Below are 24433 nucleotides of genomic sequence, written 5' to 3' on the forward strand. Positions count from 1 at the left end.
ACGTGTTCTTTTTTCCATTTCCAGGAGTGTACATCGCCGTGGAGCCGCTTGCGCTGCCGGTGTATTATGCCGAAGTACGAGGGTCACTCCAAAAGAAATGCACACAATTTTTGTAAAAATACAGTTTTCATTCTGTGTGTGTGGAAGTTTTACAGTGTGTAGATACATCCTTCCCGCTTGTTTTCAAACCTAGTTCAACCTGTTCCCGTGAGTGGCGCCGTCACAGTATGTCTTCAAGGTGGCTGCTACAGTTGACGTTAGTCAGAAGCAACGTGCTGTCATAGAATTCCTGTGCTGTGAAAACGAGACAGTGCGAAACATCCACAAGAGTTTGAAAAAGGTGTATGGAGATGCTGCTGTCGATCGCAGTACAGTTAGTCAGTGGGCAAGCAGGTTACGTAATGAAAGCGGGAACGGCAATATTGAGGATTGTCCTCGCAGCAGCAGGCCTCGTACTGCACACACTCCAGACAATGTGCATAGCGTTAACGAACTGGTGACTGCTGACAGACGCATCACAGTGAACGAACTATCACGCTACGTTGGGATAGGGGAAGGAAGTGTTTGCAGAATACTGAAAGTGTTGGCGCTAAAAAGGGTTTGTGCCAGGTGGATTCGCAGGATGTTGACAGTGGCTCACAAATAAACAAGTGCAGCAAACTTTTGGAACAGTACGAGAATGGTGGAGATGAATTTCTTGGAAGAATTGTGACAGGTGATGAAACATGGCTCCATCATTTTTCACTAGAAACGAAGAGGCAATCAATGGAGTGGCATCATGCAAAATTCACCCAAGGAAAATAAATTCAAAACCACACCTTCTGCTGGAAAAGTTATGGCTGCGGTGTTTTTCGATTCCGAAGGACTCTTGCTTGTGGACATCGCGTCAAGTGGAACCACCATAAATTCTGATGCATATTTGATGACACTGAAGAAACTTCAAGCTCGACTGAGTCGTGTTCGAGCACATCGGCAAAAGTAGGATGTTTTGCTGTTGTACGACAATGCACGGCCACATGTCAGTCAAAAAACCATGGCAGCCATCACAGAACTCGTATGGACAACACTGAAACACCCGCTTTACAGCACTGACCTGGCTCCATGTGACTATCATCTCTTTGGGAAACTGAGAGACTCTCCTCTTGGAACAAGGTTCAAATTGGTACAAATGGCTCTGAGCACTAAGGGACTGAGGTCATAAGTCGCCTAGAACTTAGAACTACTTAAACCTAACTAACCTAAGGACATCACACAACACCCAGCCATCACGAGGCAGAGAAAATCCCTGATCCCGCCGGGAATAGAGCCCGGGAACCCGGGCGTGGGATGTTAGATAATTCCACAACGATTTGGCTTGGGTGCTATAAGCCCATAAATACACTACTGGCCAGTAAAATTGCTACACTACGAAGATGGCGTGGTACAGACACGAAATTTAACCGACAGGAAGAAGATATACAAATGATTAGCTTTTCAGAGCATTCACACAAGGTTGGATCCGGTGGCGACACCTACAGCGTGCTGACTTGAGGAAAGTTTCCAACCGATTTCTCATACACAAACAGCAGTTGACCGGCGTTGCCTGGTGAAACGTTGTTGTGATACCTTGTGTAAGGAGGAGAAATGCGTACCATCACGTTTTCGTCTTTGATAAAGGTCGGATTGTAGCCTATCGCGATTGCGGTTTATCGTATCGCAACATTGCTGCTCGCGTTGGTCGAGATCCAATGACTGTTAGCAGAATATGGAATCGGTGGGCTCAGAATTGTAATACGGAACGCCGTGCTGGATCCCAACGGCCTCGTATCACTAGCAGTCGAGATGACAGGCATCATATCCGCATGGCTGTAATGGATCGTGCAGCCACGTCTCGATCCCTGAGTCAACAGATGGGGACGTTTGCAAGACAACAACCATCTGCACGAACAGTTCGACGACGTTTGCAGCAGCATGGACTATGAGCTCGGAGGCCATAGCTGCGCTTACCCTTGACGCTGCATCACAGACAGGAGCGCCTGCGTGGCTTACTCTACATCTACATCTACATCCGTACTCCGCAAGCCACCTGATGGTGTGTGGCGGAGGGTACCCTGAGTACCTCTATCGGTTCTCCCTTCTATTCCAGTCTCGTATTGTACGTGGAAAGAAGGACTGTCGGTATGCTTCTGTGTGGGCTCTAATCTCTCTGATTTTATCCTCATGGTCTCTTCGCGAGATATACGTAGGAGGGAGCAATATACTGCTTGACTCTTCGGTGAAGGTATGTTCTCGAAACTTCAACAAAAGCCCGTACCGAGCTACTGAGCGTCTCTCCTGCAGAGTCTTCCACTGGAGTTTATCTATCATCTCCGTAACGCTTTCGCAATTACTAAATGATCCTGTAACGAAGCGCGCTGCTCTCCGTTGGATCTTCTCTATCTCTTCTATCAACCCTACCTGGTGCGGATCCCACACTGCTGAGCAGTATTCAAGCATTGGGCGAACAAGCGTACTGTAACCTACTTCCTTTGTTGTCGGATTGCATTTCCTTAGGATTCTTCCAATGAATCTCAGTCTGGCATCTGCTTTACCGACGATCAACTTTATATGATCATTCCATTTTAAATCACTCCTAATGCGTACTCCCAGATAATTTATGGAATTAACTGCTTCCAGTTGCTGACCTGCTATTTTGTAGCTAAATGATAAGGGACCTATCTTTCTATGTATTCGCATCACATTACACTTCGCTACATTGAGATTCAATTGCCATTCCGTGCACCATGCGTCAATTCGCTGCAGATCCTCCTGCATTTCAGTACAATTTTCCATTGTTGCAACCTCTCGATACACCACAGTATCATCTGCAAAAAGCCTCAGTGAACTTCCGATGTCATCCACCAGGTCATTTATGTATATTGTGAATAGCAACGGTCCTATGACACTCCCCTGCGGCACACCTGAAATCACTCTTACTTCGGAAGACTTCTCTCCATTGAGAATGACGTGCTGCGTTCTGTTATCTAGGAACTCCTCAATCCAATCACACAATTGATCTGATAGTCCGTATGCTCTTACTTTGTTCATTAAACGACTATGGGGAACTGTGTCAAACGCCTTGCGGAAGTCAAGAAACACGGCATCTACCTGTGAACCCGTGTCTAAGGCCCTCTGAGTCTCGTGGACGAATAGCGCGAGCTGGGTTTCACACGATCGTCTTTTTCGAAACCCATGCTGATTCCTACAGAGTAGATTTCTAGTCTCCAGAAAAGACATTATACTCGAACATAATACGTGTTCCAAAATTCTACAACTGATCGACGTTAGAGATATAGGTCTATAGTTCTGCACATCTGTTCGACGTCCCTTCTTGAGAACGGGGATGACCTGTGCCCTTTTCTAATCCTTTGGAACGCTTCGCTCTTCTAGAGACCTACGGTACACCGCTGCAAGAAGGGGGGCAAGTTCCTTCGCGTACTCTGTGTAAAATCGAACTGGTATCCCATCAGGACCAGCGGCCTTTCCTCTTTTGAGCGATTTTAATTGTTTCTCTATCCCTCTGTCGTCTACTTCGATATCTACCATTTTGTCAACTGTGCGACAATCTAGAGAAGGAAGCACAGTGCAGTCTTCCTCTGTGAAACAGCTTTGGAAGAAGACATTTAGTAATTCGGCCTTTAGTCTGTCATCCTCTGTTTCAGTACCATTTTGGTCACAGAGTGTCTGGACATTTTGTTTTGATCCACCTACCGCTTTGACATAGGACCAAAATTTCTTAGGATTTTCTGCCAAGTCAGTACATAGAACGTTACTTTCGAATTCATTGAAAGCCTCTCGCATAGCCCTCCTCACACTACATTTCGCTTCGCGTAATTTTTGTTTGTCTGCAAGGCTTTGGCTATGTTTATGTTTGCTGTGAAGTTCCCTTTGCTTCCGCAGCAGTTTTCTAACTCGGTTGTTGTACCACGGTGGCTCTTTTCCATCTCTTACGATCTTGCTTGGCACATACTCATCTAACGCATATTGTACCATGGTTTTGAACTTTGTCCACTGATCCTCAACACTATCTGCACTTGAGACAAAACTTTTGTGTTGAGCCGTCAGGTACTCTGTAATCTGCTTTTTGTCACTTTTGCTAAACAGAAAAATCTTCCTACCTTTTTTAATATTTCTATTTACGGCTGAAATCATCGACGCAGTAACCGCTTTATGATCGCTGATTCCCTGTTCTGCATTAACTGATTCAAATAGTTCGGGTCTGTTTGTCACCAGAAGGTCTAATATATTATCGCCACGAGTCGGTTTTCTGTTTAACTGCTCAAGGTAGTTTTCAGATAAAGCACTTAAAAATATTTCACTGGATTCTTTGTCCCTGCCACCCGTTATGAACGTTTGAGTCTCCCAGTCTATATCCGGCAAATTAAAATCTCCACCCAGAACTATAACATGGTGGGGAAATCTACTCGAAATATTTTCCAAATTATTCTTCAGGTGCTGAGCCACAACAGCTGCTGAGCCCGGGGGCCTATAGAGACATCCAATTACCATGTCTGAGCCTGCTTTAACCGTGACCTTCACCCAAATCATTTCACAATTCGAATCTCCGTCAATTTCCTTCGATACTATTGCACTTCTTATCGCTATAAACACGCCTCCCCCTTCACTGTCCAGCCTATCTCTGCGGTATACATTCCAATCAGAGTTTAGGATTTCATTACTGTTTACGTCTGGTTTCAGCCAACTTTCTGTTCTTAGTACTATATGGGCGTTGTGACCGTTTATTAATGAGAGCAGTTCTGGGACCTTTCTATAGACGCTTCTGCAGTTTACTATTAGCACATTAATATTGTTATTCCTTGTTGCATTTTGCCTACTCCTGCCTTGCCGCGTCTCAGGAGGCGTCTTGTCGGGCCTAGGGAGGGAATTCTCTAACCTAAAAAAACCCCATGTGCACTCCACACGTACTCCGCTACCCTCGTAGCCGCTTCCGGCGTGTAGTGCACGCCTGACCTATTCAGGGGGACCCTACATTTCTCCACCCGATAGCGGAGGTCGAGAAATTTGCACCCCAGCTCTCCGCAGAATCGTCTGAGCCTCTGGTTTAAGCCTTCCACTCGGCTCCAAACCAGAGGACCGCGATCGGTTCTCGGAACGATACTACAAATAGTTAGCTCTGATTCCACCCGGCGAGCGAGGCTTTCCACCTTCACCAACTCCGCCAACCGCCTGTACGAACTGAGGATGACCTCTGAACCCAGACGGCAAGAGTCATTGGTGCCGACATGAGCAACAATTTGCAGTCGGGTGCACCCAGTGCTCTCTATCGCCGCCGGTAGGGCCTCCTCCACATCTCGGATGAGACCCCCCGGCAAGCAGACAGAGTGAACACTGGCCTTCTTCCCCGACCTTTCCGCTATTTTCCTAAGGTGCTCCATCACCCGCCTAACGTTGGAGCTCCCAATAACTAATAAACCCCTCCCCCCGTGTGCCTGCTCGGACCTTGCTGAAGGAGCAGCCACATGTCCACTCACAGGCAGAGCGGGCGATGCCACACGGCCAGCCTCCACATTGACCCTCCGCCTCGTGCGCCGCGAACGCCGCTGAACCCGCCACTCCCCTTGGGGAGAGGGTGGCCCAACCGCGCCCGGTACCCGCGAAGATGTCTCGACAGCAGGGACAGTGGGTGAAGCATCTAACACCTGGGGTGCACCATGCGACGCACCAGACTCCCCACTGCCGCTACACTCCGAGGCAGCAGCCTGAAGACGGCTGACCGCAGCCATCAACACGCTCAGCTGTTCGCGAAGAGTGGCCAGCTCCTCCTGCGTCCGTACACAGCAGCCACACATCCTAGCCATCCTAAGAAATCAATTTACTATAGAGTGTTAATCAGCTTTTAACTAGACTGCTAATTCACTAAAGGCGAACCTGGGTGCACGAATGGCAAAACGTCAGTTTTTCGGATGAATCCAGGTTCTGTTTACAGCATCATGATGGTCGCATCCGTGTTTGGCGACATCGCCGTGAACGCACATTGGAAGCGTGTATTCGTCATCGTCATACTGTTGTATCACCCGGAGTAATGATATTGGGTGCCATTGGTTACAGGTCTCGGTCACCTCTTGTTCGCATTGACGGCACGTTGAACAGTGGACGTCACATTGCAGATGTGTTACGACCCGTGGCTCTACCCTTCATTCGATCCCTGCGAAACCCTACATTTCAGCAGGATAATTCACGACTTCATGTTGCAGGTCCTGTACGGGCCTTTGTGGATAGAGAAACGTTCGACTGCTGCCCTGGCCAGCACATTCTCCAGATCTCTCACCAACTGAAAACGTGTGGTCAATGGTGGCCGTGCAATTGGCTCGTCACAATACGACAGTCGCTACTCCTGATGAACTGTGGTATCATGTTGAAGCTGCATGGGCAGCTGCACCTGTACACGCTATCTAAGCTCTGTTTGACTCAATGCCCAGACGTATCAAGGCCGTTATTACGGCCAGAGGTGGTTTACTGGGTACTGATTTTTCAGAATCTATGCACCCAAACTGCGTGAAAATGTAATCACGTGTCAGTTCTAGTATAATATATTTGTCCAATGAATACCCGTTTATCATCTGCATTTATTCCTGGTGTAGCAGTTTTAATGGCCAGTAGTGTATGTGCATATATCTGTCAGTAAAACGCGAATTATGTGCGGTTTTTTCCTGTCACTTGTAACTTCGTTGTTCCTGCGAACTGAAAGAAACTGCTGCTGGAAGAGATGCAAGTGCTTTTGCGTAGTTTGTGTGGGTCGCTCAGGTGTCTCATCAGTTGCAGTTGCTCTTTCTCTCCTGGACGATTTTAGATAATTTAATAATTCGCGATCGCTTATCTCAATATCATCACTTATCTCAATATCAATCGTTTTGCCATTCGTACGATGGTTGGGAGGAGATATCGTATTACAGTCTCAATAGTGAAACAATTCTGGAACACTGAATTGAATATTTTGGCCTTAGTTCTGTTTTCCGTTTCGGTGCCAGTATGACGACTGGGCGTCTGAACAGATGAGTTATGACCAAGACTTCTTAGAATTAATTTTAGAACCTATTACAAAGCTCTCTTCGCTTACGAAGTAACTTTCTAACACGGTTATTGAACAGAGCAACAAGTCTGACAAATACTTTAGACATACTTCTCAATATAAATCTCGTAGTCTCATGATGTACAAAATGCACCTCTGAATTCAGGTTTCTCAGAACAGCTGAATTTGTTAGTCCTCTTCATGTTACTCCATGAAGTAACATCGAAATACATTAACGCTGCGATGTGTAACAGACTGTTTGTTTTAACCTGAGGCAGCTAAATATCTCCAAAATGATGCATCGTACGAAAAATTGTTCCTGGTGAAGAGTTAACATCAGTAAAGGGGACATGTGTCTGTGCTGCAACTGGCCACCTTTACTCAAACTATTCTTGTCCATTCGTGGTAGATGGCACTGTAATCGACAGGCGTCAAATGTGACTGTTTTTTTTTTCAATTAAGAACTGGCGCATTTGTTTTTACATTTCATTTACGATGTAAATGTAAACCGTTGTGTTCTAAAGGCTGATATTGATGCTCGGATATTACTTGAGTGTTGCAAATATGATTGTACAGTAGAAATAATAGGACTAGACGTTGACATTTTTGGCAGATAAGCTACTTGTATGCTAGCGTTGTTTTCTGTTCCCTACATGGAACAGCCATCGGAATGCTTGATTTTGTTGGTAGCCCTTGAACCCCGCCATCAGGGTGACCGATTTTCGTGTTTGTTTCCATTGAACCGCTGTAATTCTCGCGCTGGCAGAATACAAACGACAATCATTGTAATAACGTAAAATGTAATAATGCACCGCAATAAGCACCCCAATGGTGAGTGGCAGGGGGATGCACCGATGTCAAGCATCCCGATGGGAACAGAAAATTACTACATCCACATCGTTGTTGCTGGATCAAGCTAAACGAATTTTCTAACCATACAATGAAACTGCTAACCGTGTTTTACCATACAATCAAATTCGCAACACTTAAGTAAATTTCGAACATAAATATCAGCCGATAGAACCCAAAGGTTTACGTTTACCTCGTAAATGAAATGCATAGGTTCTTAATTGCAAAAACAGGCACACTTGATATTTGTCGATCACAGCGCCATCTACCACGAGTGAGAAACAATGGTTTACGTAAACCGTATGCAGTTTTTGGCATAGAATCCGAACATGCAGTAAAATAGGGGGTTCATACTTGAAAATACAAAGTTGACCACGCCCACACAGGAGGGATAATTAGTAAGTGGCCAATTGTAGCAGACAGATTTTCCCTTTACGAATTTTAATTTTTGACCTTGAACTTTTTTTCTGTGCGATGTATCATTTTAAAGATATTTAATCGTCTCAAGTTAAAATTCCTTATATATATTTCATTTAATATTACTAATACACTCCTGGAAATGGACACTGCAAGAGGGCTGTACAAGCAATGATCACACGCACGGCACAGCGGACACACCAGGAACCGCGGTGTTGGCCGTCGAATGGCGCTAGCTGCGCAGCATTTGTGCACCGCCGCCGTCAGTGTCAGCCAGTTTGCCGTGGCATACGGAGCTCCATCGCAGTCTTTAACACTGGTAGCATGCCGCAACAGCGTGGACGTGAACCGTATGTGCAGTTGACGGACTTTGAGCGAGGGCGTATAGTGGGCATGCGGGAGGCTGGGTGGACGTACCGCCGAATTGCTCAACACGTGGGGCGTGAGGTCTCCACAGTACATCGATGTTGTCGCCAGTGGTCGGCGGAAGGTGCACGTGCCCGTCGACCTGGGACCGGACCGCAGCGACGCACGGATGCACGCCAAGACCGTAGGATCCTACACAGTGCCGTAGGGGACCGCACCGCCACTTCCCAGCAAATTAGGGACACTGTTGCTCCTGGGGTATCGGCGAGGACCATTCGCAACCGTCTCCATGAAGCTGGGCTACGGTCCCGCACACCGTTAGGCCGTCTTCCGCTCACGCCCCAACATCGTGCAGCCCTCCTCCAGTGGTGTCGCGACAGGCGTGAATGGAGGGACGAATGGAGACGTGTCGTCTTCAGCGATGACAGTCGCTTCTGCCTTGGTGCCAATGATGGTCGTATGCGTGTTTGGCGCCGTGCAAGTGAGCGCCACAATCAGGACTGCATACGACCGAGGCACACAGGGCCAACAGCCGGCATCATGGTGTGGGGAGCGATCTCCTACACTGGCCGTACACCTCTGGTGATCGTCGATGGGACACTCAATAGTGCACGGTACATCCAAACCGTCATCGAACCCATCGTTCTACCTTCCTAGACCGGCAAGGGAACTTGCTGTTCCAACAGGACAATGCACGTCCGCATGTATCCCGTGCCACCCAACGTGCTCTAGAAGGTGTAAGTCAACTACCCTGGCCAGCAAGATCTCCGGATCTGTCCCCCATTGAGCATGTTTGGGACTGGATGAAGCGTCGTCTCACGCGGTCTGCTCGTCCAGCACGAACGCTGTTCCAACTGAGGCGCCAAGTGGAAATGGCATGGCAAGCCGTTCCACAGGACGACATCCCGCATCTCTACGATCGTCTCCATGGGAGAATAGCAGCCTGCATTGCTGCGAAAGGTGGATATACACTGTACTAGTGCCGACATTGTGCATGCTCTGTTGCCTGTGTCTATGTGCCTGTGGTTCTGTCAGTGTGATCATGTGATGTATCTGACCCCAGGAATGTGTCAATAAAGTTTTCCCTTCCTGGGACAATGAATTCACGGTGTTCTTATTTCAATTTCCAGGAGTGTATAATTAATCAATTAATTAATTTAATTTAATATAAGACACATGGACCGCAAATGCCGGAAAGTACTCAGAAAACAGGATGACAAAATGACGAACATGTGACGTCACCAGATGACGTACCTAGCCGCAAATTCTGCGGTTGAGTCTTTCGGTCTGTTGCACCTGATCATCCCAACGCAAGTCAAGTAATCACGTCGGTGTGGATCTGGGGATACATGCGCGACTTTACCGTATGGGACTTGGGGCTCGAGTCCTGCATGTGGCAGGCGTTTTTTTTGGCATTGCGTTAGACAATTACGTGTTTACACTGAGTTAAGGGACCTGGACCTGAACGGGCTGTATTTTTAGACCTCGCTCTCAGTGCACATTACTCTTGATCTACAATGCGGCGGAAATTATGGTTTTTTTTATCAACAATGAATGACATTAACGCAAGCTGTAAAAGGAAATTTATTGAAATATTTGTTATAATTTAAGAATTGCAGTACTTTGCCTAATAGACGTTTTTGTAATACACGTTCCCATTCTGGTACCATTTTCTGGTCCATCATCAGTCTAATAACATTCAATCTGTGGCAGGCTGCTGTCAACATTCATAGGAACACATTATGTCTCTCGTTTTGTAGTTTGTAGTATATCTGAGGAAACAGAAAAACCCTTATTATACCACATTACTATTTTGTCTAAAAAATACCACTAAAATTATATACAGAATGACAAACATACATCATTTCTGCGATGTATTAGGCATAATACAAAGATACTATCCCACTCTTCACTTGAGAGAAATGGATTAAGCCAATGTGAAGTCATATGTACCTAATGTTCTGGAAATGTAGTTTCGAGAAAATGAGAAAAGAATGTTCACGCTATTTTTGACTCGCCGTATGCCTCTTTCAGAATATTCCAGCAGCATAATCTTGCTGTCCAACTGCTTCTTTATCCTTTGAAGGCTTCTTCAGGAGCCTTTTCCTTACTCTGGACTCTTTAGTGGTGGCTTCCACAGCCCTTTCAGCTTCAACTAGTCGCTGACGATCTATGGCAGTCAGAGCAGCTATCATATTATTTCCTGGATGGATGCCTAATTTGTCCATTACTTTTGTCCTGCAGATTACACCATCACTGAAACAGATGACAGCATCCATCACACCCATTTTGAGTACTGTCCATCCAACAAACACTGGTTTTGGTACTCGTTGCCACACGCAGCTGTTGAAACTCTCATTAGGATTTTGTGTACGACCATGTAGACATTTCCTAAGTGATTTTGTATCTGCAACGTCCCTGTATATTGGTTTTATTGTTTCCATGACTGTAGCAGGCAAGAAATGTTTATGGCGATATTCCTTGCCTATCGCATGAGCGTGGCTGGTTTGCAGACATTTGCTCAAAGAGCGTTTAAGACCAAATCAACAACTGGAAAGTAGATGAAAAAAATACATTTTTTCAAACAGGATAAAATTGTATTTCAGATGGTGACAACAAAATGTTTTCGAAAATTTCACTCATTTCGCGTCCACGTCCCCTTAAGATTTAATATTTTATTTACCAGTCTCGTGTTCTCCACTGGTTTATTGCAAACTACAGTACAAACTTAATGTATAGCGTCACAAGTAAATGAGTATAAGCTTACGAGTTACATCGTTACCAATAAATGACATACGTTTCCATTACTTAATAAAGTCCGTAAACAAAAACCGGGACAAAAGGACAGAAAAACTTAATAAAAACAACTTTTGCTTAGTTACAGTGAAGACAATAAGTTTGTAACTTCTGCGTTACAACAGATCACATTTACAAAAGGTGTTCGAAAAAAGAGTATCGTAGCGGGGCCACGTGCAGCACTGTGACGTCACATACTCGACATCCGTCCGTCACTTTCGCTGTATTTCCCCGACATTTGCGGCTCCATGTGTCTCAGCGTCATCATGTGTGTGTGTGTGTGTGTGTGTGAGTGTGCTAGTAACGCGAAAAAAATATTCTAATCACTAGTCCCCTAACTTGTATGAGGGGACTTCCGGCTTTGCTTTAAAATGAAACTATAATTGTTACTGCCACATTTCACTTAACCAAAGTAACATTTAATGCAGGCAACGGAAAAAATTCTACTAAAAATCTCAGTACTCACTAGGATGTAAAAGATAACCGCTTAATTCTGTTGGTCAAATGTTTGAACACAGTGGAAACGATACTCCCTATATATTACGCAATGTGTTTTTGTCCGAATTTTCATAACATAACGAAGATCGGTAAATAGAAAAAAGTAGTATCAGACTGACCAACACGAGGAGAAGTTTTGCAAAAAGGGTTTATTTGTTTCAAAGGAATCAGAGTAATTAAGAATAAATTAGTCTTGTGAGGGAAAATTTTTGTCCCTATTTTCATAGCCAAATGAAAAGCGGGAATCGACAAATGGGTATCAAATTGACCAGCATAAGGTCTAGTTTTGCTAAACAGTGATTAATTGGTTTAATGTAATCATGGTAATTAATAGAAAGATAATTAATTATTTGAGGCAAAATTATACAATGAATTCTTGTCCGAATTATTATATCCACACGAAGAGCGGAAAACAGGCAAACGAGCTATCAGGTTGACCAACGTGGCGTTTAATTTTGTCAAAAAATATTGAATTGCTTGAAAATAATCAGAATAATTAAGAAAAAAATAAATGATTTGTGGGAAATGGAAATGTTTCACGAACAGTTGCTGGTACCTATGTACAGACACAAAGTGTAAAAAAGTTCATCTCTTCAAAGCGTTGCTGTTTTGCGCACAAAATGTTGCGTTGGTGCGATATTTGATTTTTGAAGCGTCGTTCTACGAATCAGATACAAAATTTAAGAAATTCGGAGAACAGCAGACACACGAAAGACAAATGAGGTGTCAAAACGTTTATCTCTTCATGACCTACCTATTTTGGTTACAAAATGTTACATTGGTGTGATATTTAACTGTCAAAATGGTTTCCTTAGAATCAGATACTAAATTCACTATGTTTCGAGAACAGAAGACGCTAGGAAAGCAAATGAGGTATCAAAGATATCATGCTTTTCCGAAAGAAACCTGAAATAAAAAAATATAAGAATTAAAAAACAGATCGTTCAAATGTTTTGTGAAAAGTAAGAAATAAAATAAAGAAACATTTGATGGACCTGTGAATGAAGCTCGAAGTCGTTTACAGCAAATGGGGTGTGTCAAATGTTTCTCTAATCTTTTTTATTTCTTACTTTCAGATAAATCATTTAACAAATCATTAGACCGACGTTTTTTTTTCAGAATAAATTAAGTCAAGTATGTTACATCAGGAGCTGTAAAGCAACTTACATGAATGGCGATAACCACGACTATATGAATGGTACAGGAATTGTCATCAATGATGAGGGTTGTTATATTGACGACGATGTTAGTGGAACAAAGTTGGTCATATTTTTAAATATTGCTTTTAGGAGGGAAAAAAGTCCGAAAACTAAATAAAATAGCTTACTCACAAATGTATCATATATTCATCGTTACAAATCTGTACACTGAAGTGTTTCAAGAAACAAAAATATATAAATTAAAAATGCCACACGATGCTGAAGCAGTAAATGTAAATCCTTAAATAAATAAAATTTATTGTGAAAATTAAAACTACAAGCACAATTCTGTTTTCTGAACTATTACCTCATGTTCATAAGCAACATGAGAAAAGTTAAACTTTTTTGTGATAATATGTATAATAACAGACTGCAAACATAACTTGAACTGATCCATGCAATTGGTTACTACAAAGAATTTGAAGATGGTTAAAGGGAGGTGTTCTATCATGAATCACGTTGCGTGAGCATCGATCAGTATTCAGCTTGTAATTATTATTATTATCGGGTGCACAACAAGCAAACAAATAAATAAAAGCCACTGAATGTTACACGAACAGTACAGGTAATTGCGTCCTAATTACTTCAACTCACAGAAGCATCTTCGATTTCTAGTTTACTAACTTTTGAAAATAGCCTCAGTTTACTTATTAAAGATCATAAGACTTATTACAAACAGAACACGATTAGTGAGGAATGAAATTAGTGACATTAAAATTCACTTTACATGGGTACCCACTTATTATGTAACGGAAATATGAGAGTAGTATGTGATAGACAAAACATAGGTTTATGCAACGTAGATTAGTGAGATGCTACATGGCATTATATTGAAGAAGCAAGTTGGAGTACTACAAGAAATTGAACCGCTGTCACTTTCAGTAGCTGAACTATGATCGTCGTCCTGTTATCAACGATACAGTGTTAATCGTTTCTTCGCATTATCTTCTGTACTTCATGGTATCATTCTGACCGTCAAAGCAATCGCTGATCAGTAAACCGGATTGGGTGTTACCAACTCCTAGCAGATTCAGCTAACATTTCCGGCTTACACCGAATCATTTCGTAGTCCGTATAAAATTAGAGGAAGCAAGTTCTCAAAACGTTAATACTGGAAAATAAATCCTCTATCAGTTGTGGGATAGTTCTATTGTCTTTGGGGATCCTTGCCAACAGCATAAGCTGAATAATCTTGACATTAGTAACTTTGACATACACTCCTGGAAATGGAAAAAAGAACACATTGACACCGGTGTGTCAGACCCACCATACTTGCTCCGGACACTGCGAGAGGGCTGTACAAGCAATGATCACACGCACGGCACAGCGGACACACCAGGAACCGCGGTGTTGGCCGTCGAATGGCGCTAGCTGCGCAGCATTTGTGCACCGCCGCCGTCAGTGTCAGCCAGTTTGCCGTGGCATACGGAGCTCCATCGCAGTCTTTAACACTGGTAGCATGCCGCGACAGCGTGGACGTGAACCGTATGTGCAGTTGACGGACTTTGAGCGAGGGCGTATAGTGGGCATGCGGGAGGCCGGGTGGACGTACCGCCGAATTGCTCAACACGTGGGGCGTGAGGTCTCCACAGTACATCGATGTTGTCGCCAGTGGTCGGCGGAAGGTGCACGAGCCCATCGACCCGGGACCGGACCGCAGCGACGCACGGATGCACGCCAAGACCGTAGGATCCTACACAGTGCCGTAGGGGACCGCACCGCCACTTCCCAGCAAATTAGGGACACTATTGCTCCTGGGGTATCGGCGAGGACCATTCGCAACCGTCTCCATGAAGCTGGGCTACGGTCCCGCACACCGTTAGGCCGTCTTCCGCTCACGCCCCAACATCGTGCAGCCCGCCTCCAGTGGTGTCGCGACAGGCGTGAATGGAGGGACGAATGGAGACGTGTCGTCTTCAGCGATGACAGTCGCTTCTGCCTTGGTGCCAATGATGGTCGTATGCGTGTTTGGCGCCGTGCAGGTGAGCGCCACAATCAGGACTGCATACGACCGAGGCACACAGGGCCAACACCCGGCATCATGGTGTGGGGAGCGAACTCTTACACTGGCCGTACACCTCTGGTGATCGTCGAGGGGACACTCAATAGTGCATGGTACATCCAAACAGTCATCGAACCCATCGTTCTACCATTCCTAGACCGGCAAGGGAACTTGCTGTTCCAACAGGACAATGCACGTCCGCATGTATCCCGTGCCACCCAACGTGCTCTAGAAGGTGTAAGTCAACTACCCTGGCCAGCAAGATCTTCGGATCTGTCCCCCATTGAGCATGTTTGGGACTGGATGAAGCGTCGTCTCAGGCGGTCTGCACGTCTAGCACGAACGCTGGTCCAACTGAGGCGCCAGGTGGAAATGGCATGGCAAGCCGTTCCACAGGACGACATCCCGCATCTCTACGATCGTCTCCATGGGAGAATAGCAGCCTGCATTGCTGCGAAAGGTAGATATACACTGTACTAGTGCCGACATTGTGCATGCTCTGTTGCCTGTGTGTATGTGCCTGCTGTTCTGTCAGTGTGATCATGTGATGTATCTGACCCCAGGAATGTGTCAATAAAGTTTCCCCTTCCTGGGACAAGGATTCACGGTGATCTTATTTCAATTTCCAGGAGTGTATCTTTACATTAATGGAGATGTCAAGTAACGATTTTTTTTTGTTCCCACACAATGTCCGGAAAGTACACTGGCATCCGTAATTACAGTTAGCTCTCGCTTGCACCTAAACTAGCTTCTTTCATGTGAAGATTCCCTGATACATTCGTTTTCGCTGCCAACTAATATTGTTTGCTCAGAACCTCGTGGGACTAACCTTCATTAAACCCACATTAAAGCTTTATTTCATGGCTGCCTCGATGTCCTCTTCTTCAGCGTTCGATATTTTCGTCCCATCGCATTACTGCCTTCACAAATCAGCACAATACCTAGAAAAGCCTTTACCTACGTTTACAACAAAATAGTTTGTGAGGCAGTGAAGCATATACCCATTTTGTTTCATATCACGTGGATTAATAACCTGCCATGAAGCATGCTGTTATCCACTGGAAACTGTCGGTATGGGTTCCTATATTCCACTGGTGTCAAGGCAAATACCCTAACGCTTAGGCGAGGCGTCTGACTAAACCACAAGTGTGATTAAGGGTCCTCACAATTAAGGTTCACCAAGTGAAAAATATCTCATCAATCAATGAAGAGCTTCGCACCAGTTGAACATTGGAACACCCAAAATCGCAGTCCCACATCGAATTCCAACGTACTTGAGAAGCACAAATATTCAGACCCGAGAAGATGCTCATCCATCAATATGACTTCTACTGAATATGCTGGGCTACACTGTTACTGCGTTGCAGATATATCTCTGGAAACTTACACTTTTCTGTTATGGTTTATCTGAGCAAAACTGGTACAAAGCTCCCTTCCACTAGGTAATAAGAGGTACATTTATCCATCAAATGAACTGATAAGTAACATAAATTATCGATACTGAAGCAAACTCTTTCGACAGAGACAGAACACTCGTTTTGAATCAGGCAGCAATTTCTTTCATAACAAGCGCAACGTTAATTTTTTTAACATCATAAAAGAATTTCTATCGAAACTCAAGGCTTATGTTACAACACCAACCATCAGTTTATTGATTTAATGTATGCTTACACACAAGAGATTGCTATTGGCCTTAGCAACGTGAAAGGCAACCAACAATGCTACTTCTTTAGTAGTATAGTGCAGGTGTTCTAAAGAAAATGTTGCTAGAAAAATCTTTGGTCACTTTCTTAATGATATAAGATTAGTATCTAGCATACAGCCTCCCTTGCAAATTAAAATCTATTAACGGTCGGTTTCCGATGACAAGCAGCCATTATTAAATTTCAAACGGTGATGATACCACGTTGTCACAGAAAAATCGGCCGTTAAAAATGTTTAAAGTGTAACGGAAACTATTTACTGAATACTATATTCTCTCCTATAGCTGTTGCTCCGTACCACCGTGGCAGATATTGCTTGGATTGGTGCATAAGTTCATAGCGTATTTCCATAAGATTAATAAACACAACAGACACACATAATAGATAATCTAGTCATCAGTAATATGTTCTCCTTCACTATTTACAATAGTCTGCCAACATTAGGGTAACTTTCTGATTCTCCGACTGTAGAAATCATGCGGTTTTGAGGCGAAGAACTCGTCCAGCCATGTTCGGAGCTCATTTTCATCCAGAAAGGAAGTTCCTTGACGGCTGTTAGATAGAGTGGCACAGGAGAAAATATGAGGGTGCAAGATCAGGTGACAAAGGTGTGGGCGGAATGACTTCCCAACCCAACTCCCGTATAGTGTTTTTTGTCAGTCTAGCAGAAGGCGGGCGGGAGTTATCGTGGAGTAGCTTCATTTCACGCAGTCTTCCTTGACGTAGTTATTGAATTGCGTCTGCAAAACGTCTTAGTTGTTGACAATAAATGTCAGCAGTGATGGTTACACCTCGGGGAAGCAATTTGTAGTACTCCACACCGTCGCTGTTCCACCTGATGCATATCATTATCTTTTGTGTAGGCGTGCAATTGTTTGTACGGGGAGTTGCTGCTTTGTTTGTGCTCAGCCATTACTTTCTTTTCCTCATGTTAGCATTAAGACATCATTTCTCGTAATCAGTAACGATACAGGACAGGAATGGTCTCTAGGTGAATGTACCCCATAGCATAATACTGCCCCACTGCCGTGCATCCGTGGCTCGGTCCATGTTCCGAGCAGCCATTCGACTTGATGAGGGCGTATACATACAAGACCATCGACATATTGTAACAATAAACGCGGAGTCATCCCACCAGGCAATACATTTTTATTGGCCCAAGGCGCAATATCGTTGATCCTATGGTCCCTGCAACGGCAGCTGACGATGTCGTTAGGTCAACATGGGAACACGTAAGGAAAGTCTGCAGCGGAGCCTCGTCCTCAACAATGTGCGCACCACCCATATGACACAGCTCGCTGTCTGCCATGCCTTACGCAGCGATCAAGTCTCCGATCTCCACGTTCTGTGATGAGGTGTAGACTTCCAACATCTTGTCACCTACTCGTGGATTCACCATCCTATAACCACTTTTCATTGATGATAGCACACGAACAACCAACTATCTTCGCCGTTTCCGAGATACTCGTTCCCAAGCGTCGGGCCACACCAATTTGCGGTTTGCCAGTGTCACTTATCTACATCTACATGGATACTCTGCAAATCACATTTAAGTGCCTGGCAGAGGGTTCATCGAACCACCTTCACAGTTCTCTATTATTCTAATCTCGTATGGCGCGCGGAAAGAATGAACACCTATATCTTTCCGTACGAGCTCTGATTTCCCTTATTTTATCGTGGTGATCATTCTGCCCTATGGAAGTCGGTGTCAACAAAATATTTTCGCATTCGGAGGAGAAAGTTGATGATTGGAATTTCGTGAGAAGATTCCGTCGCAACGAAAAACGCCTTTCTTTTAATGATTATCAGCCCAAATCCTGTATCATTTCTGTGACATACTCTCCCATATTTCGCGGTAATACAAAACGTGCTGCCTTTCTTTGAACTTTTTCGATGTGCTCCGTCAGTCCATCTTGGTAAGGATCCCACACTGCGCAGCAGTATTCTAAAAGAGGACTGACTAGCGTAGTGTAGGCAGTCTCCTTAGTAGATCTGTTACATTTTCTAAGTGTCCTGCCAATAAAACGCAGCCTTTGGCTAGCCTTCTGCACAACATTTTCTATGTGCTCTTTCCAATTTAAGTTGTTCGTAATTGTAATACCTAGGTATTTAGTTGAATTTACGACTTTTAGATTAGACTGATTTATCGTGTAACCGAACTTTAACGTGTTCTTTTTAGTGCTCGTGTGGATGATCTCACACTTTTCGTTATTTAGGGTCAACTGCCACTTTCCGCACCATTCAGATATTTTTTCTAAATCGTTTTGCAGTTTGTTTTGATCTTCTGATGACTTTATTAGTCGATAAACGACTTATGTCAGTGGATTTCTCCATCTGAGGCCCATATAGTCGCTAGAATGACTCCCTGTTCGTCTCTGTTTCACTTATATTATTTTCCTATGGCGTCACGTGTCATCAAAATTACCAGGCTGCACTGAAGCTCCTGGTGGCCAGTGGTATTTATGTTTTGGCGCATTAGTGTATATTTTACACGTCAAATGCTAGAAGCCACTACAGTGACACTCGGTGATGCTGCATTTTACTAGGACACCAGACTGATTCTCTGTATGTGGCAAAATGTAAAATGCCTTGAAATTCTTTTGAGGTTGTTCGCAGACGACGCTGAGCGAGCAGGGGAGATCACCTAATCAGAAAAGTTTTTGATATGCAGGAAGACTTTAAGACGACCAGAGCTTAGAAGGAGAAGTGCCCAACGTTGGGATCGACTTTTTGAAAGTAGGTTAAATTCCAACGAACCACACCCTGCAGCCATTCACCCTGGTTTATGAGTAATAGTTCAAACAATATATCGGAGTTTCGGGTGACGAGGTATAGCTTAAGAACTAGTAATAATTTATAGATTGGTTGTCTAGCGTAATAATTAAGATACTATTCTGACATAAAGGTTGTCGCTTCGAATCTCGTAAGGTACACTGATTTCTTTTATTTTTAAATCTTTATCGAAATGGTACTGATACATTAATTTTATTCAATTAATCGTTTTACATGCATTTTTTATTTGTATCCCTTTGCCACGTCATTAACCTCTTCAATTTCTCTTATTTTTTCCTCTTATCATTATTTTTCAACTTGGCATATTTCAGCATGTGAATTAATTATTTTTATTAATCTATCATAATGTTTAAACATTTGAATTGTTGATCTGTCGGTTAAAAAAACAAAGGACAAAATAATCCTTTTGTATTGACTGGGCTGCGATGACAAGAATGTATGCTTCGCTGCAAGATTTACATTTTTTTGGACGACAGTCCTAATACAAACGTTAAAAACATAAATTCTTATTACATTACTGACAAAATAACGCGGCTGATGGTTTAAACGAAATCAGGGATTATAAGAAAACGAAATTCAAGCAAAATGAGAAATAGACATACTGTATGCAATAACATGGACGGAAAAGGAAGATGATAACACAGAATAAATTAAATCAAAGTTAATACACAACAATAATCAAAATCACTTGCAACTGGGAAAAGGTTGATAGCAAGAAAAATGAGAGCAAGTGATGTATTTCGTACGATCAGCCATATGACTTGACAACGTAATAGAAAAAAATTACATTTCAACCAATTACCTGAATAAAAATAATGATCAAGGTATTTGATAAAGATTTAAAAAGAAAAAAAAATCTGTGTACCTGATGAGGTTAGATACAACAACCTTCTGTTTGATAGTTAGTACCGTAGCCATTACACGATGCAACCAGCCTGTTAAGTGCTCCTATTTTTAATAGTTACAGAGCATCACGCGAAATTCCGAAATATCTTTTCGTCGATTACTGACAAACGAGGGTCCACCAGGGAGAATGGCTGCAGGATGTGATTCCTTCGACGTTGACCTATATTACCGTATAGATTGTTTCAAAAAGTCTATTCCACCGCTCGGGACCTCTCCTCCTTAGTGCAAAGATTAGTGCTTAACGCCCAACATGAATGAATGTAATGCAATGCTCGTAAACCGACAAAAGACCCGATATTATTTTATTAGGTTATCCGCGATCACTCTCTGGAAATCGTCACATCAAATTTCTAATATCTACATCCACATCTACACGAATACTCTGCAATTGACAATTAAGTGTCTGGCAGGGGATTCATCAAACCGTCTCCAAGCAATTTCTCCACAGTTCCACTCTTCAACAGCGCACGAGAAAATGAACACTTATTTCCAAAAGAGCTTGGATTTCTCTTACCTTATTATGGTGATCATTTCTCCTTATGTAGGTGGGCGCCAACAAAATATTTTCTCACTCGGAGGAGAAACTTGCTGATTGGAATTCTGCTGCAATGAAAAATGCTTTGTTTTTACTCAATGCCACCCCAATTCGCGTATCGTATCCGCTGCCCTCTCTCCTCTATTTCGCGATAATGCAAAACGAGGTGACTTTCTTTGAACTTTTTTGATATCATGCGTCAGTCTTCTCAGTATACCTGTTGCCTTTTCTAAGTGTTCTGCCAATAAACCATAGCCTTTGGTTCGCTTTTCCCTATGTGATCGTTCCAATTTAAGTTATTCGTAATTGTAATCCCTAAGTAGTTAGTTGAATTTACAGCCTTTCGATTTGTCTGATTTATCTTGTAACCGACATTTAGCGGATTCCTTTTGATAGTCATGTGAATGACTTCTAATTTTTCATTAATTAGAGTGAATTTCCGCTTTTTGCATTATACAGATATCTAGTCTACATCATTTTGTAATTCGTTTTAAGTATCTGATTACTTTACAAGATGTTAAATGACAGCATCATCTGCAAACAATCTAAGAGGGGTGCTCAGGTTATCTCTAAACCGTTTGTGTAGGTCAGCAACACCAGAGGGCCTGTAACACTTCCTTGGGGAATGTCACATATTACCACCGTTTTACTCGATGTCTTTCAGTCAATTACTACGAACTGTGACCTTTCTGATAAGAAATCTCGAATCCAGTCGCGCAATGGACACAATAACCCATAGACATACAATTTGATTAGAAGACACTTGTGAGGAACTGGTCAATAGCCTTCTGGAAATCTAAAAATATGGCATTCCTGTCGATAGGACTTCTTATATCGTGAGGATAAAGAGCTAGTTGTGTTTTACAAGAACGATGTCTTTTAAATCCGTGTTGGCTGTTTGCCAATAAATCGTTGTCTTGCAGGTAATTCATAATGTTCGAACACAGTATATGTTACAAAATCCTGTTGCAAATTAACGTTAGTGAAATGGGTCTGTAGCTCACTGGATTATCCCTATATCTTTTCTTAGGTATTGGTGTGACTTGTACAACTTTCTAGTCTTTCGACGAGCGAGTGATAGTAAATCATTGTTAAGTATGGAGCCGTTGCATCAGCATATCTACATCATATAAAATCTGGGCCGGAGGCCTTGCCTTTATTGAGTGATTGAAGCTGCTTCTTAACTTATTCATCTACGCCTAACTTATTCATGTTGGCAATTATTGTTGCTTCGAATTCTGGAATATTTATTTCGTCTTCTTTGGTGAAGAAATTTTGGAAAACCGTGTTTAGTAACTCTGCTTTAGTGGAGCTGTTATCATGCAGTGAAGGTAGCTTCTATTTCGAACGATTTAAGGTGAAACGAGTACATTAAATTTAGCTTTGCGGAAGGCAGAGGGCACAGATGGCAGTTTCGAAGCATCTGGATAATCCTAAGAAAGTGTAATCCACCCGCGAAGGAGGGTGCTAACAAAAACCCTCTTTCGACCATTTCTTGAATATTCTCCGTCGTCTGGGACCATTACCAAGCAGGATTAACGAAAGGGATGGGGATACGGAAGATCCAAAGGAAAGCTGTCAGCTTCGTCTCAGATTTGTTTAGTCAACGCGAATTAGTCACAACAGCGTTCTATAAATTTCAGTGGGAGACGCTATAAGGGAGTATCTGTGCATCCGCGACAGCCTTACTCTCAAAATTCCGAAGTCAGACATTCCAGCACGAATCAGGAAGCAAATTTCTTACCTCTCTTATAGTATATCGTGTAAGGAGTACAAGAGGGACAGGCATTCTTTCTCCACGTGCATCGTCCGATAATTGAACACACACACAAGGGAAAATAATTCTGGTACACACGGTACGGTAAATGTCGGAGTGCAGATGCAGATCTAGAAGTTTCCACAGTGCAACCACACATATAACTTACACGGCAGAGCTAGAAATCACGAAACAATATGAAAACACTATGATTCGCATGAGAATGGTTCATGCATCCTTCACGAGGCAAAGAAAAGGGGATAAAAACGCAAAAAATAAATTAATATGAGGTATTGGTCTACGATCTATGAACTGAAGGAATTTCGTAAGACATAACTATAAGAACTTGACGTATCAGGAAACATAGGTTATTCCGATGTGAATATCCAGCTTCTCGTAAACAGACGAAATGCAAGCTGTCAAGTAAAGCCGACCACTTACATATACAGAATTCTTCAACACTAAAACCGAGCAAGGGACCCTAGCTTCTTTTATGTCTTACAATTGGTAACTTTTTGCGATTGTATTGTTGATATTACATTTACATAACTCACAACACTGAATCTTAAGTGGAGGCTGCCCTGTATGAAATAAAAAAGCGGAAGGTGCAAATAAAATTGAAGCGAAAACGTTTTGATTAGCTAATGTAAACAAGCAAAACTGCTGTATAATATCTATACTAAACACAATCAGAGGAAAAACAGTTTAAATAGAAAATCGATTCGACTCTGTGACTTAAATCAGCAGATTTTAAACTGCTTGTCAGCCCTTCAGCGGACGTGCAAGAGCATAGTTGGATCGATACTGTGGTTTAATAGGTAGATTGTAAACTTGCTAGGCACTCAATTACAGTCAGTGCTTTGTGATTGTTAATAGTTAAACGTTAAGGTCTGCATTGTTCTACCTCGCTTTGCCGTTTCGTCGACGCTGACAGTCAAATAATTTTCGCTGCTTAGTATCCTACCTCCGTATTCACCATACCTGTATCTTGACTGAGACTGCCTTATCGCCTTGATTGTTCCAGAAGTCTTCATCAATTTGAAACTGGATTAACGTTTGATATGAAAACGAGTTTTGGCAGCTAAAACAATCAGTACTGCTCGAGCTTCAGCCCACGCTACGGGCGTAAACAAGTTTGGTTGCCACGGCTACAAACGCACGTCAGTTCAAAGACCTCTCCCTCAGCTTGCGGAATAAACTCCAGATTAACTTCGATTTCTTCTCTTGTGAAAGCATATAGGTAACCGTTGTCCCCTAAACCATCAGAAATGGTATAGAGAGGAGGCAAATGATACCAGCGCCACTCATTAACAGTGGTACTACGTGGTTTCTCTAAAATACACCGAAGCACTTAGAAGATTCCATAAACGTCTCAGAAGTTTGCATATTACTCTGAGGGATAACATGATATGGAACAAGACAAAATTTTAAATTTTGCTACTTGAGAAGATTTTGTGACAATCCAAACGACGTTAAAATGATGCACTATCATTATTTTAAAACAGAAACGTGTAATAAAAAACACTGTAACATTTTTTGAATCTTCAGGAAAAAAATGTTTTACG

General features: G+C 43.0%; 1 protein-coding gene across 1 annotated transcript in view; it reads right to left on the bottom strand.

Moving 5' to 3' along the window:
* Positions 1–23964, bottom strand: part of LOC126299082 (nicolin-1-like) — a 119637-nt gene extending 95673 nt beyond the window's left edge. The window contains exon 1 of the mRNA XM_049990752.1: positions 23850–23964. The gene's annotated coding sequence lies outside the window, so the exon portion shown is untranslated. The remainder of the gene's footprint in view (positions 1–23849) is intronic.
* Between the last annotated feature and the right edge of the window lie 469 nt (positions 23965–24433).

This window comes from Schistocerca gregaria, chromosome X (assembly GCF_023897955.1).
Source record: "Schistocerca gregaria isolate iqSchGreg1 chromosome X, iqSchGreg1.2, whole genome shotgun sequence".
Taxonomy (NCBI): domain Eukaryota; kingdom Metazoa; phylum Arthropoda; class Insecta; order Orthoptera; family Acrididae; genus Schistocerca; species Schistocerca gregaria.